Raw genomic sequence first — 15,792 nt, 5'->3', positions numbered from 1 at the left:
CAATTTTATTCATTTTCAATTCAAACATTTCTTGAGAAAAAATACTGTGTCAGTGGATTTGGTTCTCGATCTCCATAACATTTTTAAAGTTAAATAAAAAGAAATATTACTAGTTCAAAAATAGCTTTGATGAGCATTTTTTCATAAATCATAAGAAAGTTCTTATATGTGTTTCTGAAGAAATATACCCTATTTATACCTTCCTAAAATGTTGATGTCTGGAACCCCCTGAACCTGGATTTTAAGATAATCACCCTGTTTTCAGTATTTTATATATGTCCTACTTAAAAGTCTTATCAGCCAACGACCCATGCTGATTAAAAGGAGGCCTATCTGCAAGGAGCAACAATCAAGTTAATAGAAGAAAATAACAGAAAACAGACGATGTCAGTGAAATATCATTATACTTGGACACAAAAGTGTATTCAAACAGTGACAAAGTATCTCAGTATTGAAAGTGTCTTCCTGCTTTGAGAGCATCTCTCTGATTGGCATCATGTCAGTGATGGAGTGAGCAGAGTCCCTCATGAGTCAGATGACAGAGTGATGGAATGAGTAAATGAATGAGTGTAGCGAGTAATTGCAGCAAATGAGAGAGTGAGCAGCCTGACCTCTCTGCTGACTTGTGTTTCGAGTCACTCTCCCTGGTTACTGTGCGTCATGCTTTGTTTCATCTGACGTGCAATTATTTTTCCCATTAAATACACAACATGTATTTCACTTAGTTTTTCTGAATGAAATTTCAATCAGAGGCCATTACACTCTTCAGACAGAGAAAGTTTAGAAAAACAACAAGACGCAATGGAAAAGAAAATAATGCTCTGTCAACGGAGATGGAAAACACAAAAATAATCATTTGCGAGAAGCAGGTGATGCATATGTTAAAGTGTCAAGAAGCAGAGTGGAAATTAATAGCTTTCTGCCATAAGCATTCTCTGATAAATATGATTACATTTGCATACTTCATTTTACTCTTGATCTGCTGTCTCGCTGATTCTCGTGATTCTCCTTCGCCTGTTCCAAAAGGAAAAGTAATTTCCATTACTGCTCAAACATGAAACAAGTCTTCTCTCTCATTAGGGATTTCCCCGCTGCTCGTCCGCTGACGACACAATACAGCAAACATGTCAGCCCGAGCACGTTGGATAATGTGGATCAAGACTGGGAGGAATGGTTAAGTTTACGTTGACGGGAGGTTTAATTACCTGGACTATTTGTGCAATGTAAACACTACTATGTGAGTAATGTGTAAATCAATGGTTTCAGGAGATGGTTGTGGGTGTGGGTGTTGGATGGGTCTTCTAGGAAGTGTTTTAAGCCTCATTAACTTATCAATAAGGCCATGTGACACTGTCTTCTATCCGCCCTGGTGAGGGGAACGGTCCAACGAAGAGTAACGGCTTTACATTTGTTCAACATGTTGACACAAAGCAGAAAAATCAACCTGCGGGCCAAAAGATGGGTGTCAACTTTTACATGTGTAGGTGTCGCATTCAAAGCAGCATGTAAAAAAAAAGGTTCAGTTTAATTGTTTATGAGCACCTATTCATGACTTTGTTATTATACCCTAGTGATGCTGTGAAGGAGCTCTCATTTATCTCTGCTCTGACGCCTCAAATACACCAGATACATCTGAAGTCCGGCTCTGTTCCGTTTCCTTCTCCATTAATAAGTCTCTCTTCATTCATGTTTGGCTGTAAAACCTCAAACCTGTTGACTCCTGGTCTGGCTCTGCTCATTATGTCCATTTGTCATCACAGTCAAGCTAAATACAAACTGATTTTGACACTGTTTGTTTTATTTTGAAAGTCACTGGAAGTTCTTAAGTAGTTTCAAGTCACAACTTCCTGTCCCATTAGATCTTCCCTATGCTGAATTAATGTGTGTTACCTGTGACATGATAAACAAGATAGCAGACCCAGTGTAAGTTGACACATTGACTTGAATGGGAACCCATCTGATCCGTTTGCTGTGACGGAGATGGACTGCAGACAGATCTGGTGTATTTCAGCCGTGATTCTCCTTATTTGCTTGCGATCCTCTTTCCTCTGAGCAGCAATAAGAAGTTTTGGATTCTCTGTGATATAGCAGACCCATGATTAATTTTTGTTTCACCGAGGACCAAGGTGATTGTAGTAAAGAGTTTTGGGATGCTAGGAAAGTCTGCACTGAGGTTGAAAAGTCTGGCATGCAGGACAAATTACTTTTGTTTTTGATTCATTAATTACACATCCAGTGGTCGTGTAAAACGTAATGTTTCAACGCATATTGCTTGGGTCAGTGTTTTAACTGTTTTTATTACCAAGTTTATATTTTTGGAATGGAGAGGAATGTCTCTTCGTCCTGGCAGACTACCTGCGTTTGTTTATATCTGGCACGCCGCTCACGCGGACCGATACACTAAGCGGCAAGCGCCTCATAGCCAGCTGTCACTCTGCAGCGGAAGTAGCGCCTTTTTACAACACCATGAGAACTAGAGCCTTTTTTAGCAGTGTTTTTGTGTGAAAGTAACGCGCTGAAAATTCTCTGAATAAAGCGTGAATGCAGACCGATATCAGATTTTTTCGGTGGGAGTCTGTTTATTTGTGTTTTAGGTCAAGTAAAATATGGCCCCGTCTGAGTGCAGAGGAAACAGGCAGAGGAGCAGGGAGGGGGTGTTTGGTGTGAGCACCCTGGGCTTCTGCTGCACAAAAACACTGCTGTAGGGGTAATTTCTGCCCTAAACTCTGTGATAGGACCTAACTTGTTCCATCCCAGAGTGTCACTTTAGGGTATGGTCACACTGGTCATTTGTATCGTGCCCAAGTACACTTCCGCCCTAAAGTCTATCTCGTGTGACCAGTGTGGCTACAATTGTACTGTGCTCAGGTACAGTACACTTATCTGCTTTGGCACGATTTGGAGAGGTGTGCTTCGGCACGGTACACTTTATGCACAAGCACAAGTGCGCGTACACAACCAGGGTATGACGTGTAATGGCTGCGACGGCACCCAATTGTTTCAAACAATATCTGGGTGTTAGAGGACTGTGCCGGACCAAAACAACTTAACATCAGCCAAAAAGTCACTATAATTGTCGCAGTGTTCTCTGTGTTCTTCATTGTGCTGCCTCTGATGAGGCACCGCAACTTATAAACAGATGCTTGAGTAAGGCACAGTTCAGATGGTCAGCATGACTGCCCATGATCTCTTGGTAACCCAATCACCACTGATCTCTGTCCTTTTCTTGCAGAAGCTTTGGTATTTTTTGGTATCATCTAATGTGAAGACTATAGAGTTTCAAAGCCAGGCCAGGTATAGAAAAGAACAAAAAATATGGACAATATCCGCCTTGCGCCGAGGAAAGACCAGGTTGGAGCTGGCGAGCTTTCAGCGCACTTTTTTGGCACAAAATTGTCACTGCGCCAATATGAATCTGCTGACACCTCCCCCTGGTGCGCCGTCAACTCCCCCTGGCGCGCCGTCACACCCATCTCTGCGCAGACGGTCTACCAAATTGTCAAATTGGTAGCGTGCGGTGGTGCGCCGCACGAAATTTGCACTGCGCACGGTGCACCAGGCTTGCGCCCCCTGCGCTGCGCCACGAAATTAGAGCCCTTAATGTCTTCCTAATAAACAATTCAATTTGGACTCTGAAGAGCATCTTTCTCTGATACTTGTGTTACAGTCCGTGTGAGAGGTGACATGTACAGATCTCACAGTGCCTTTCCATCATGTTGCTCTTCCTTATCGAGGTGTTTCTCTCATCGTGTCTGTGACAAAGGTCACTCCACATACGGGCGCCCTCTGGTCCAAGTTTATGCATTTACTGTGGCCACAAACATGCAGTGATTGAGTTAACTTTTTCCAATCCAGTAATGGACCTGAATGGTGCAGTGCATGTTGGGAAGGGGGCTCTTCAGCATGCTAAGGTCCTCTGATATATGTTGCTTTCATATAAAATGTGATATTATGCTTCAAAATCAGAATGACAGGAGTTAAAAGGATGTCTGGGGACAAATGTTGTTGAGAGGGCTCAGTTATGCAATCATGAACAGTTTGGCCAGATATGTTTCCATGTATTTAAACTCGTATTTTCTTGTTTAAATGTTTCATATGAGGTTGGATTTGTTTTTTCTATAACCTGTCTGGGATATTTGCTGTTGATTATTCTGCATTTTAAATGTTCATCTAGACAAATAATCCCATACAGCTCGGTAATGCTCCCTTTAAAAGTCTTGTTGCTCTGCACAGTCAATAAACACATTCTCAAAGACATAATTTCAGATATAAGAAACCAGGACATGATAAAATATTTGACTAGAATCAGTGTTAACCATCTCTACTTCAATACTGTTAACGTTTCATATCTTGGCCATGGATTGGAATCGACACAAATATTCACAGTCTTGGCGCGGTGATTCTCTGGGCGACGATATTTGCACTCTTCCCCTGCTGTTTTCCAGTTCAGAATTCCAATTAACCTGTGCAAAGCGTGACGCCAATCACAGAACGCCGTATCGACAACGGGCATGAAAAGAATAATGCTGTTAGGATGATGTAGCTTACTGTGGGGGACTCCTCCCTCACTGGTGACAGAGAAGTTTGCTCCAGTCATTTATCAAGTCCTCTCTGGCCACCGAGGGGCTGGCGAGTCCCAGGGCCGCCTGCTGCTTGGGGGGCCAGCGTGCAATATGTGCATTTTAGGCCTCTGGTGGGCCGACAAAAACTGCTGATGTGCTCACTGCTGCTAAGTTTGATGGATCTGTTGTTGTCATTTGCTTTGGTTCTGTTCCCCGCAACAAAACAAAGGGAATCATTAACTCTTTTGTGCTGCATGGGACTTTTATGGGTTAGGGATAATGCAAAATGAGATGGGGTACAGATGGGGTCAGCTGGAGCGTTCTGTTGCCGGAGCCTTCCAGAATGGGGCGTTGAACATGCATGGATGATCCTGCATAGAGAGCTGATTACAGAATGATTTAGTGACCACTGATATCCCCTTTCTTTCTCAAGCTCCCATCATCGGGCTCATTTCAGCCCAGAGAGTGCAACTGGCAGCCCTCTCCGCTTATATTTATAGCCGGTTTTCTGTTTAGCACCTCATGCGGTGTTCTGGCCAGAATGGAGACTGAGCCAATACAGTGCATCAGCGTTAGAGGCTCACACTGTTTACTGAGGCGCGCTTGGCAGAGGATGGCTCGGATATTTTGGGCTGCTGCTATGATTTTGGTAAAGTAAAAATAAAAAGTCAACACGGATTTTACTCTGCTAAAACCACAGAGATTATGTTACAAATCAGTCTATCTCTTTACAAAATCAGAGCCACAAAAAGACAACTATAAAGTTTGCTGAAATATGCTCCACTAGTTTTACTATGTAAGTTAGTATTTCCTGCCCAGACGTACAATAATGTTAACACTCTTGTTGTCAATATCACCGACTCTGTTTTAGCAAAGAAGATCATCAGCAATGAGATTACTCACTTGGATGTGATTGGCTTTGATGCATGTAATGGTTGTGATTTTGAATATGGTGCTAAAAGCCTTTGTTTATATTTTCCACAGAGAAGATTTACATTGAGTGAAATGGTTGGCTTATAAAAGACAGCAAGAAGATTGGAAAAAAAAAAAAAAAAACATGTAGAAAGCAAAATCAGCAAAGAGATAATATGTTCTACTTTGTACGCAAGTATAAAGTTCCTCACAGGAGCTTTAGGTTTCTATAAAGACACAGAAACTACAAGATGACAGGATTCCAAATAATAATAAACCGGATGATGCCCCTTGTTCTCAGCTGGACAAGGGTGTTTCTCTATGAAGTGACTGAGTCTATTGACAAAGAGTTTTTCTAAATTTTTTGAGAACTGTAGAAGTAAAGAAATGGGCCCATAGCTATTTTCATTTGCATTGGATATATCTCTGTGTAGGGATTGGTTAAAGACATGGGTTTGTGGTTTGGCTATGCTATTTATAATACTTTTTACAAATTTTATATCAAGATTGATAGCGTCAACAGATGTATTATTTTGTACCTTATCAACTCCATCAATGACCTCCATTGCAATGATTTGATTTAAGACGATAGTATTGGCATTTATTTTAATGATGTTCTCATTTACATGGCGCTCGACCAGTGGATCTACAATTCTTTAGCTATTATAGCTAGAGCTGAAACGATTCCTCGAATGATTCGAGGTACTCGATTACAAAAAATACTTGAGTAATTTTCTCCGTCTTGAGGAATCGTTTAATTTTAAAAAAGATCAAAGAGTGGTATTTCAAATAGAGCTGAGGCCATATAAAGAGAGTTTTAAGACCCCTCAAGCTACTTCTTATACAAAATAGCAACTAGCAACAAATCTAGCTTCTTTTCTGGAGTTTGGAGACTAATGGGTCATTCTACGAAACGGGTGCCATTTGGGTCCGCAACATTTGATGAGATGTACAAGGCACAAAAAATGTATCAAAAAATGTACAAGCAGTCTCTGTAGTTTCAGTTTTAAGTGACTGGATTTTTACATTTATTATTTCTAGATCAGGGGTTCTCAAGCATATTGAGACAATGGACCCCTTTCAGTGTAGACATTTATTTCAGAGACCCCCTCATAATTATAACAATGATTAGCTTAGTATGAATACTTTGTAATAAAGCAGTATGTAGTATTTTGCAAGATAGTACAATAGGACGTAATAATACAATACAATAAAATATGAGATATTGAACACAACGCAATACAATGTAATACAACAGAATACAATCAGATATGACATGACTAAATAAAAAGATATTTCATAATATGATACATCACAACATGTCACACCCTCAGGTGTCAATCAAGCAGCAAAAATATGAGACAAAACAGAAGTGCTAAAATCTGCAGGTCGTCAAGTGTCCACTTGAGGCTGGCTCTGGGAGTACCAGAAAGCACATTCACACCAAGTCAGAAAGGCCGTTTTCACAGCACAAATGAATGTGTTTACAGCCTGGTTAAAAAAATATCTACTAAGCTAATTTCTCTAACTGCACATTCTGTACGGGGTGGGGTGTCTAACAGCAGTTTGAAAGATATTAATAATGTGAGTTTGTCCAATCAGAGGCACAGCTGAGCTGACTGACAGGTGGGGGCCCTATAGCTGTTATTGTAGAGGCTCAAAGCCCGCCCTATTTCCAGTATGGCTCCTGCCGACAATTTGCTTCAAAACTGTGTTTCAGAAATAGACAGGAGACACGGAGACTAAGACCATTTTTTTGTGTATTTATTACAGTCAACCCCTGCATGGGTTATGTACATTTCATTTCCTTCATAAAGCTGTTTTTACAGTTGATAAACGGGCATGTAGAAAGGGTTATTAGTTCTTGGGGCTAATTTGTAACTATGTTTCATGAAATGTTAGTCTTATAACCTGCTACTGGATGCTTTGAATTCCCCTCTGGATCAATAAAGTATCGTCAATCATCACAACTCTGCGATAAGATATGATATAATCAGGGGTGCACCAATCACAATTTCCTGGCCGATTCTGGCCGATACTGATTTTTCTTTTTTGTAACTGACAGCATATACCTTCAATGTTCCAATCTTATTCTATTGAAAATCATTGAACAATACCTTTGAAACAATAAAATGTTTATGTTTTAACTTAAACAACTAATAAAGTGTCCTGAGTTTTAGATGTCAGAACAAAAAGCAACAATGGCTGGCTGTCAGACCTTTCCAGAGATATATAAGATCAGTTTGGATAGACAGATGTAAGGATGGGCCGATCACTGATCCCTCATCACCGATCACCCAAAATTAAGGAAATCGGCATTGATCGATGGGTGCATGTCTAGATATAATACGACATGATTTCACACATTGGTATAAAATACAAAAAAAATGTTACAACTGGAAAATATATTATGCAATAGGGTGCATTGGGTAGAAGTGCTGTACATTGTTGTACATTGATTTACAAGGTGTAATACACTGCCCACAATAAGAATGATATTCTGATACACCAACTCTGCCACACCTGATAAACTTTACGACCAGTACATCCTGACTGATGAAAAACTGAAGAATTCACAATGTTCCCTAAAAAGTTGACCAGCCTTAATGTCAATAGCACCACAGCTGGGCATCAAATGTAATGAAAATCTGATTGAAGACTTTTAGTAGTATTTGCCGCCCACAAACACAAGATCTAAAAGCACACTCACCTCTTAACTTCCTTAAATCACTTATTCCAATAATCCTTAATGGTTGTAGATAACAGTCCTAGTTTGGTCTAAAAGCAGTTGTTTGAAAAATATGGGTAATTATAACAGATGAAGGTGCAGTTTGTTGAAAGCCAGCAGCCGGCCAGTAGCTAAACTTCAAGGTGAAGACTTACTTCCTCAAGGGAGGCTTGACGATCAAGACAAATCCTCTTATTTTTCTCTGTCAAGTCATCACAGTCTGAGAGCAAATACAAATTGAGATTGTAGCAAACGGCCTGCGACAGCGTGCTGTTGACTGCAAGGGTTACAGGGGTGATTGAGTGTGTGTTTGACTGCTCGAGGCCGAGGGCTAACAGTACTGTTACACACACAAGGTCATCTCAGAGAGGGAGAGAGTAGCCTCAGCACATAATCCCAGTGTTCCTGACGACTATGAACACAGAGCTGCCACAAAATTGATTAAAGTGGAGGAACATTACTTGGGGAATATGATCATCGAGATGGATGGAGGTGTGTGGGTTTGGTCACCTCTTGCCTTCAAATGTGTGTGTTCTCACTTTAGATACTCTGCCTGGAAAAAGAGAGAGGACTGTCATTGAAACTTTAAATGTTTCCTCATGTTGCCTATTGAGGGGTCAGCAGTCAAGACGATAATAATACAATTTATCTTAATGTCACTTGAAGAAAAATGGCAACAATATGTGGCAGAAATATTTTATCAATACTGACCAGAGGCTCAAGCCAACCTTGATATGTTCCCTGTACGCTCATCAATAACGCAAAAGAGGAAAGTTGTTTCCCATATAAAACTAATCTTTCCCTTTTATTGTCTTTTAATGAAACAGACCTGCTTCTAAGGCAGTAATTCATTCCATTTGTTATGTTTGGACAACTCATTAACATTATCATCTATTATCATTAGACGCAAATTTTAAGCTTCTTCTCCCTTGAGATGCAGTGCGTTTCTTCTCTTCAGTTTGCATTAAAACAAATGTGGACCTGCTGATGCATTAGATTAATGTGCTCACTCACTGCCTGATACAAAGCTCCAGCTCCAGTCCAGCTCCAAAACACGACCAGAGTTCTGTCTTAGGAGCCAAGAGAAAAAGGTTTTTGATGTAAAACAAACTGTACTTACTGTGCTCTTTGATGAGAGGAATGATTTCTTGTTTTTTCCAGTCAAACATTAAATGACAAGTGACAATCCTAACCTCAGAAAGCTTCTCATCACACATAGTTGTCTATTTTACCAGTGATAATTAAATGTAAACACTACCCTCCTGAAAATAACAGAGAAGCCTGTGTTCATCCACACGGTATTATTAAATTATTTGCCCACAGATTAATTTCTCTGTTAATTTGCTGCCTAATATAATCATCCATACGTCAAGCATTAGCAGCACTGTTTTTGCCTGACTTCATGTAACATTTACTAAATCATAATGCTAATGAGTTATTTAGACTTCCAGATCAAACTCAGAGTTCCTAATTCTTGCCGAGTCTGCTAAAAGAGATCAAGCCATTTGCTAATTACAAAGTTTGCTTTTTTCCCTGAATAAATAACGTTGATTAATTAGCAAGTCAAAGTAAGTGAAGATGATCTATGTAGTATATATCACTGTCAGGAGAACTTACTGAGACGTTTCATTTACATTGCTCGACTTTTTTTAATCACATGCATCCAAACTTTGCGGATCTGATGGAAAATTAATAACGTGTGAGGTGAAAGGTTTCCCATGAAAAACCTGGAGACGAAAAGTAATCAGGATGTTGGATTTATGAAGGCCTCATTGTAATAAATCTGTTGGTTTTGTGGGAATTTCAGGCACTATTTAAAGGAAATATTTAGTTCATCTCTCAACTTAACATTCTTGCAATAAAATTATAATAAATCTTGAACTCATATTTATTCCTTGACATGTACCTCGCCTGATATTCTGACAAACTCATTGACCAGGTGAGACGAACCTGCATTTTTGGGAAATAGATTGTTTTCAGCAGATTATCAAGAAGGCTGGGACTAAATCAGGTTTCTCTTAAACTCCTTTTTTTTTGTTTACTCTCTTTACCTCCTGCTTGGCAGTCAGTCATAATCTCTGGGATTATACCATTAAATGCTAACAGATTATACACTTCTTTGATGGTTTTGTGACTAGACATGCACCGATCTATCGTCTGGTTGACCGATCGATCGGTGCCCATTTCCTAAATTTTGGGGAATCAGTGTTTGGTGATCAGTGATCGGCCCATCCTTACAAATGAAACTGATCTTATATACCTCTGAGAAGATCTGACAGCCAGCCATTGTTGCTTTTTGCTCTGAGACCTAAAACTAAGGAAACTTTATTGTTTTTTTAAGTTAAAATGTAAAGAATGTATTGTTTCAAAGGTATTGTTCAATGATTTGAATTAAATAAGATTGGAACATTGACGGTATGTGCTGTCAGTTATAAAAAGTAAAAAATAAAAATTGGTATCGGCCCAAATCGGTATCAGCAGGTCAGGCTTTTTAAAGATTGGTGATCGGCCAGAAAATTGTGATCTGTGCACGGTGCACCCCTAGTTGTGACTGTATCCTTTCATTAGACTGATCCTTTTAGTTGTTTTCAGTTCAATTGAGGGATTAACAAAGTTGATTGAACTAAATCTGATAACTACAACGCTATAAAAGCAGAACGCCTTCAATGGTCCAAAGTTTAAAACTCTGCTCTCTCTGTCTCCTTAAAATGTGTTTGCCGAAAGCCTCTCAGAGTTAGGATTTACTGAAAAGCTGCTGTCTTGGACTGAATTACATTACACTTCATTCATAAAATTGGATCCTGTTCAAAAAAGCATTTGATATGAATGCAAAAATAAATGATCAGTTATGGCCAATTTCTTGGAGTATTATTTTTTTTTCTGCACTGTCTGAACATTTTAAACCGTGAACAGACTTAATACAGAGCCATCTTACCTGTATTAGATAGCATCTTGTCAGGGCTTGGGCAGATCCTCCTGATGTGCTCCTTCACCATCAGTCCAGAGGGATTGAAAGAGAGGTTTCTTTCATCACCTAAAAACATACAGGTTTAGATGACCCAACCTTTTAACTTACATCCCTCATTTTCCTTTTTACAATATGTTTTAATACATATTATCTTATCTTATAACATGAACTTACGTTTCACTTGCTGATACTACTAAATGAGGGAAAACAAGCAGATTAATGCCACCGCAATTTAGACGCATGAGTTCATGTTCGCGGCTAAAAAGGAGTTTTAAGAGTCAAAGCTAGTGTTGACGGGCCTAGCCTTAACCTAGCTATAAAGCGACGGCTAATAAGATAAAATACAATTAAACATTACTTAAGTCTGTGGCGGTATTTTAGACTAAAGTTAACATTTTAAGACACAAAGATATGTACCTTGCTTGTCTGAGCCTGTTGTAAGGAAGTTATGTAGCGCTTAGCTCAGTCAGCGGCTGCGTTGTTTTCATTTTCAGCATGCGTGAGTACGGGGTGACGTCATGGTATGCTGATTGGTTGGTTGGCAGGAGTTGCGTTCAAGAACAACTGTCAATCATGGCGACTTTTTTTATTTGAGGTAAAATTTCGATTTTTGGTTCAAGTTTTATTACATGCCGCATTTTTAATACCGGTTTATGTAACAATATCACATACCATTATAATGTGGTGATTTCTGAGTATTGTAGTCCAGCCATGCAGCACTCACCTGTTTTTTTCTGACATATTCTGAGTCTGGAAGTAGCTTTGACAGCTGCAAAATCTGTTCATTCTCGCACTTATTCTGTGATTTATGCTTTCATTTATAAGCTTGAAGTGGAAAGACAAAAAAAATACCACAAGACTTGAATGTGTTCAAAATGAAAAAATATAAACTCACTTTGCCAGGTTGTCATTAAAAATATATACATTTTCTCATATGAAAAAAGTAGACCACCATATCTTATTATCTTACAATCACCAAAAACGTTGTCTAGTATGCAGTCATAACAAAAAAAAAATACAGAGAAAAAACAAATTAAAAAGATACTTGGTCAGGGACACCTTCTGCACCACACTTCACTTTCTTCCTCCATTCTCCAAGATTTCACTGCAATTGATATTTAGGTAATTGATAATCCCTGTGTGAGTAATGTTGTCAATTTGGCACCTAAATCCTATTTTGGTGGCCATCTGGGCTCACTGAATTGCTCCCTTGAGAGCTGAGGTTATAGGTAGTAATTATTCAGAAGTCATTTACTTTTAGAGGTGTTTAGTGCTTATCTGCTTTGCTGTTAAAATGCTAAAGATGTGATACTTCTACACATTTTCATGGACTACTTTTAAGAATAAATACAGATAAAAGTCTGAGAATGTTTTGTAAAGACAGTAAAAAGCAGAAAGTGTGTGGGGGCAGGTATTAGATCTGCTCATGTTTTCGTCTTGCCAGTAAATGTATCTGGTAAACATAAATTTCATAACTTACCAGGCCCTTTCCATGCAGATTACCCATGTAATCTGTGTGACAAATGTCAGACTAATACAGGCTTATCCAACACGCTCTCTCTGCATTTCACTCACTTATTGCCGAGGCACTCCGTCAAATTGATTATCCAGTCAACTAATTCCCAGTCTATGTTTAGCTAAAGTATGATAGAATAATTGTGTCCCATGGGTGCAATTCTCATTTGTGTGTCTGTCTGTGTGAGTGAGTATTTATGTGAAAGAGGCTAACTAATCAACAGACTGGGCCAGGAGCTGACTATTGAGCAATCTGGGACAGTTGTGGGTTTGTTTCAGGCCTCATCACAGCCAAACGTGATGTTTGATGGACAGTGAGTGGAGAGCATAACATTCATGGAGAGGTTATAGACTGTTATGCCCAAATACAGCTACAGGCTCACTCTCAAGATGGTATGTTTTATTTTGCCTGACATTATAGCTATTTTTTCCCTCCAGTGGTATTTTTTAGTTCATAATCTTACAAAGGGAGGTAATGTTTTGGACCCCATCAGTTACCAGTACTGGCATCTGGTCAGTTTTTCTTTCCTTGATGACTCATTATGTCTAAATCAGGAGGTTTATACTTCATGGCTCACTCATTCACAGATTTTGGTTTTTTGATTTTTCAGATTCTAACATTCTTTACTGAAATTCATTCAGACTGTCTGTTGGAAACCCCAAAACACTATTTCTAAAAGTTTAGGGTCACACAAAATGGTGTTTTATTTCTAAAAGATATTCAAAAACTGCCAAAAAATTATAGCTAAAGTGAATATTATTCTAAAACTGTTGAAGTCTCTGATGATGTTATCAACCTTTCAGAAATTAACCTAAATAAGTGGAGAACAAAATTCCAAGCGCATCTTTTTCAGTGTTTTTTTTTTTTTTTAATTTTTAATTTGATGCCGGTACTTTCTTTGTTTTTTTTGTTTTTTTTTTTTTCTCTCTTTTTTGTTTGTTGTGTTTTGTTTGTTTTCTTGTTTTTGTTGTTGTTTTTTGTTGTTTTTTAATTTTGTTTTGTTTTGTTTTGTTTTCCCTGTACCATTAAAAAAAAAACAGTGATGGCGTCAAATTCAAAATATCATTATCGGTAAAAAGATTTATTATGTTTTCTTTGCTCTTTAGTTAATAAACTATAATACTATGGAATAATACTAAACTACAACAAACTATAAACAATTTATTTGCAAACCGTCAAAATCTGTTTAACGCTTTTCACAGTGAAAATCCTCCCAGTTTGAATTTAACATCCATTAACCTGATACTGTACCATTTTACATTTGCTGTTCTGCAGCTTGAACCACTCGGAGCATTAGCTTAGCCGTGTAGCAGACCACAGATGAAAACCAGTTGGTCACACAAGGACACCTTCTCTACTTGTTATTGGAGCAGAAATATCTTTATTACATTATCGGCTGTGTCTGGCCAGAGCGGGTCCGTGGAGAGGAGAGTGCAGGGTGAGAGGGGTCATGTAGAACCAGACGGAGACTCTGGCATGACACTGTGACATGTTAGGATCCCCTCCACTGAGCTGAGCAGCACACAACAACATGAAACAAGGAAATGAGCCACAAACATTGTCCTGACCCCCCCTCTCTTAGCTAGCCTTACACACAAATGGAAAGACACAAAGATGGAATCAGAAAAGAAGTAAATACAGCTTTTTTAATATGTTTTTTAGTTTCATCATGGTTTTGATCTGAGGATAAGTTCAATGTTTTAAAAAGATCACAGCTGGAGGATGAATTCCACTTCATCCAGACAGCAGCACTGTGTCCATGTGTTCATCTTGTTTAGTGCACCGAGCTGACAAGACTCCACTGAAAGGGAATTATATGTCCTCCGCTGGGTCCTCTCTCTAAATGAGAACCATTGCCCCTATTAGATAAAGGTTAATAGTCATTTGCCGAAGAAAACGGCTGATTTTATGTCCGATCTAAAAAAAAACAAACACCCAAGCAATGGTTACATTTGTTTCCCACCTCATGAGACCCTTCCTGCTCTTAAAAAAGCCCTAAATATTTTAATTCTGACCGTGTGAAAAGATGTTATGCTCATTTTGTGTGTGCCCTGCAGGCAGGAATCAATGACATTTGAAATAATTGTTGTTACAGGGGGAATCTCTGGAGGGAGAACGGGGCAAAACTGTAGAGAAGATTTGAGTAAATTACTGTGTCAGCTTCTATTTATTTGCGAGTGGATTGCCAGAGGCAGCACTTCAAGATAGCCATTAGGAGTCGGGGCAATAAAGACAGAGCGTGTAGCCATTGTGGAAAAGTTAGCGTGTAATGCAGCAAGTTATCATCAAAGTGCTCCCTGTGGAGAGCGCGGGGCGCTCACTGGGGAGAAGACATGTGAGGAGAACCAATTATAGCTCCTCAAATCTCCCTCTCACAGAGGGTGGGGTCATAAATAGGCTGCTGGAGTTGTGTACATGTGCTGTATATCATTCTATATGGAGATGTCGCTCTCATTAAAGGTAACAGCCAGCTTTAAACAGAGTCCATATGTTTGAAAGTCGACTTTCTGCAAGTACAGTAAAAAGCTATAAGCATGAAAGAAGAACGTAAACAAAGTCATCTGAACAAAGAAGTGTCATTAAGGAAACTTATTTACTATGACGAGTAATTCTCCTGATGTACAGCCAGTGTGACAAAAATATAACACATCTTTAACCAGTGTTACTGCAGACTGAAGATGATGCAACAGTTTCTCAAACAGAGAACTTACAGCTCATTGGGTGCTGTAAATGATCTGTTTAAAGTTTGATCTTTGGATTTTTTTAATTGCTAAGAAAAACAGTGGTCAGAGCAAGGGGGAACATCCGGTTAAGAAAAATGAAGCCTATGCAAAAGTGCTAAAAGTTTCTGTTCGTCGAGAGTCCGCTTGTGACTGGCCGCAGAAAGACCTGAAGTCACGTACACACCCAGCCATAAAAACAGACAGGTATTAGGATTGTTTGATTGTCCAATCAGAGACACAGCTCGGCTCACGTGACTGCCCTATAGCTGGGGATTGGCTGACGGGTGATGTCCATGGGTCAGACTGGAAAACTACAAGGAAGAGAAAGTTAGCAAGGACCTGGGAGGTGAAAATCCAACCTGTACTGCCTGCTTCAAAGACTG

This window comes from Halichoeres trimaculatus, unplaced genomic scaffold, assembly GCF_033239565.1.
Source record: "Halichoeres trimaculatus isolate MK-OKI-2021-1 unplaced genomic scaffold, fHalTri1.1 fHalTri1_scaffold_23, whole genome shotgun sequence".
Taxonomy (NCBI): Eukaryota; Metazoa; Chordata; class Actinopteri; order Labriformes; family Labridae; genus Halichoeres; species Halichoeres trimaculatus.
This window is presented reverse-complemented; position numbering follows the sequence as displayed.